This window comes from Crassostrea angulata, chromosome 2 (genome assembly GCF_025612915.1).
Source record: "Crassostrea angulata isolate pt1a10 chromosome 2, ASM2561291v2, whole genome shotgun sequence".
Lineage (NCBI taxonomy): Eukaryota > Metazoa > Mollusca > Bivalvia > Ostreida > Ostreidae > Magallana > Magallana angulata.
This window is the reverse complement of record NC_069112.1, coordinates 9,048,697-9,052,293: the sequence shown is the minus strand read 5'-3', so window position 1 is coordinate 9,052,293 and position 3,597 is coordinate 9,048,697. Positions and strand designations below refer to the sequence as shown.

The 3,597-nt window shown below is 28.0% G+C and overlaps 1 long non-coding RNA gene across 1 annotated transcript; it reads right to left on the bottom strand.

Annotated features, from left to right (window-relative positions):
- Positions 1-631: 631 nt before the first annotated feature.
- On the bottom strand, positions 632-3,139 carry LOC128171477 (uncharacterized). Its single transcript, XR_008242095.1, has 3 exons — positions 3,092-3,139; positions 864-929; positions 632-732 (listed from the first exon to the last, which is right to left on the bottom strand). It is a non-coding gene; the product is annotated as an uncharacterized LOC128171477 (long non-coding RNA).
- Between the last annotated feature and the right edge of the window lie 458 nt (positions 3,140-3,597).

The window sequence follows — 3,597 nt, the reverse complement described above, 5'->3', positions numbered from 1 at the left end:
TTTAGCATTTGAAAAGTATATGTTTGTGGTTTTCTATTGAAAATTGGAATAAACTGTGGGTGTATAGAGCCACCTTAAAGAAAAGATGCATGCGCTAAAATATAATTGCGCTAATGTAATGGCACTTGCGTTTGCGCTAAAATACGTATGCGCCAAATTTTCTCGTTTTACAGTAGTATTATCCTTTTAAATAGATGTAAACAGAATAAAATCGGGTAGTACATCACTGCCACATCGGTACATTTTCACGTGACAGCTATTAATAGCTTATGTATATTCCTTAACATAAAATGAGATGGAACAACACTACCCTGTTGTTTCCACAATATGATAAACATATCAAGTGAAGGCCAAACATCTCAATTTTATCAAAATCGCTGCTAGACTCTTATCTTCTCTTTAAGTAAACGTTTATCAAAACACCTCTCCAATTTTTATTGAGTTTGCACGGAAAATGGTGTGTTGCATCAAATTAACACAAAGCACGAGATCTTATTAGCACTTTTGAAGTTAAGCTCTGATTACACTGCTTTCCGATCAAATTTACAAGCTACCCCCTATGTTCATGTAAGAAAACATATTAGCAAATGTAAATATTTCAATTTCAACTTTATTGTTTATTTGTTGTACAGTAATATCTCTGTCAGTGGATGAATTCATCTTCCCCATGGCCAACTAAAACCGTCAATGGTTATCTGCCTTTTCAACAACGGGTTACTTTCCGGTTTTTCCCTGTCAACAACAATTTGTAGTTATTTTATGTTACAATTGGAACTTCTTGATGGTTATACTGTAATTATTTTGAATTTAACAAAACTGGAAAAAATTGTAACACTATCATTTGCAACAAATAAAGATTTTACCTCGTTTGGTTCATCCAAGATTCTCCTAAAAGGAAGGGGTGGGTTTCCAATTACACTTCTTTTCATCTGTTATACATTTGTTTTGTTAAGATGTCAATTCCATGGTAAATATTTAGTTCAGGAGGACAATATATCAACAACAAATCAACAACTGTTAACACATATAATACATAATCATTTGAAATCGTACATTTGTAAATATCTTGTATATGAATCATGTTTGTATTGAGGAAAAACATAACTCATATCACTAAAATATCGTCTGCATATATGTGTTAAAATGTAAAATTTGTGTAATTTTCCCTTTTGTTATACCCTTTTATATGAACACGCAGTGTAACCAATGATCAGCTTTAATAATAAAATTGAATATAACAATTCTCAAATTGATACCTACAATTATATTTCAATTCAAACAGTTAGAAACGAGTTAGAAGGCAGAACGATGATATAATACTCATATTATATACCGTTCAATAATGGTTATGTTTATTTTGTTATATTATATGTTTATGTTTTTGGTATGTCTTTCTTTTTTAAATTAATTTATCTTTACAGTATTTTTATGGATTTTTTTCATTTACATTTTTTAAAAATTATTTATCTTTTTTTTATTCTAATCAATTTTTATCTGCATTATTTTAGTAAAGAAGATCAAGTGCAATCTTATGTGTTAAAATGCAAAATTGATATCATTTTCCATTTTGTTATACCCTTTTATATGAACAAATTTGAGTAGAGAAGATCAAGCGCCATGTTATTTGTATTGAAAGGATAACTTTTAAAAATGTTACGTTCCATAGAATTTTTTTTTATTATACGCCATATCAACATCGGTCATGTATAAATATAATAGCAAAGGTATTGTATCAATGCCATTTAAATACAACCAAAACATCTACACCACTGCCACATGAAATAAAGAATTAGCAAAATTTGTACCTCGTCTAATCCATCCATATTTCTTTCAGCAAGAGGTGCATTTCCAGCAAATCCTCGTTTTCCCTGTTTGACAAAACGTTTGTATTTTTGAGTTCAAATATGAAAAAAGAGGGATATTAAAAACAATAAAAAAATCAACAACAAAAAAAAGTCAAAGGATTATTTGAAATTTTGTTTAATGTCTTTAATTTCTTTAACGTAAAAGATCCCCTTTACTTGTTAAACGTGATTCTTTTTAGCATGTGTACTACATATGTATTAACATTTTTTCTAATATATATTTGTGTTTTCAGTATTTTTTTCGTATCTATGTTTTCTTATTTTTTTTTTATTTTTTTTTTGTATCTTATTTTTTTTATATTTTTGTATAAATATATATATTTACCTCATTTAATTCACTTAAATAAATTGTATTCTGGGGTGACGGTCCAGCAACTCCTCTTTTTACCTGTTTCACATAAAATAAACATTTATATTTCAGTATCCACTCAAAGAACACATTTTTAATCGCATCAGTCCCTACGATTAAAGTCCATTTATATTTTCTTTTTCTTCTTCTTATTTTTTGTTGTATCTTATCTATTTATGTCTTTGTTACAATATAGATGATCAAACATGGTCTTTTTGAACAAAAAAACTTTTGAAAATGTTACGCTCCTTTCAATATGTTTCAGATTTGGTCAAATCAGTACATATCAAGTAGGAATAATATACCACACTATTTTATCCATGTCAATAAATTCATTAAAAGCAACATAACACACAAGTGATAGTTGATACCTCGACTAATCCATTCAAGTTTCATTCAGACAGAAGTGGTGGGTTTCCAATTAATCCTCGTTTTTTCTGTTTCAATATTTTTATACATTTCTAAGTCCAATTTGAATGTCAGAAGGACACTAATACAAAGAACAATTAAGAAAATAAAGCCAAATAATTATATAAATCACTGACAGTTCATATAGTGTTTCGTGAACTAAGCCAAATGTTAAACGTAAATATTTAAGAAATAAGGCATCATTTTTGGATGTCTATCGGGATATAGATACGGGTTGGTCACGTGATCAAATCCCATAAAGCCCGAAGATCAAGCGCCATCTTATTTATATTGACACGATAACTTTTAAAAATGTTACGTTCCATAGAATTTTTTTTTTTATAATACGCCATATCAACATCGGTCATGTATAAATATAATAGCAAAGGCATTGTGTCAATGCCATTTAAATGCAACCAAAACATCTACAACACTACCACATGAAATAAAGAATTAGCAAAATTTGTACCTCGTCTAATCCATCCAAGTTTCTTTCAGCAAGAGGTGCATTTCCAAAATAACTTCGTTTTCCCTGTTTTACAAAATGTTTGTATTTTTAGTACAATTATGAAAAAAGAGGGATATTAAAAACAAAGGAAAAATCAAAAACAAAAAAAGTCAAAGGACTATTTAAAATTTTGTTTAATGTCTTTAATTTATTTAACGTACAACATCCCCTTTAATTCTTAAACGTGATTCTTTTTAGCATGTCTACTACATTTGTATTATTTTTTTTTATTTTTAATATATATTTGTGTTATCAGTAACTTTTTTTTCGTATCTATGTTTTCTTTATTATTTTTTTTTTTTTTTGGATCTTATCTATTTATATTTTTGCTAAATAATTAATTGATTGAAAAACAACAATAAGAAGAAATCCAGATAAAAGGTAAAATAATAAGGAAAAACTGTAATATATTTACCTCATTGAATTCATTTTGATAAATTGTATTCTGTGGTGACGGTCCAGCAACT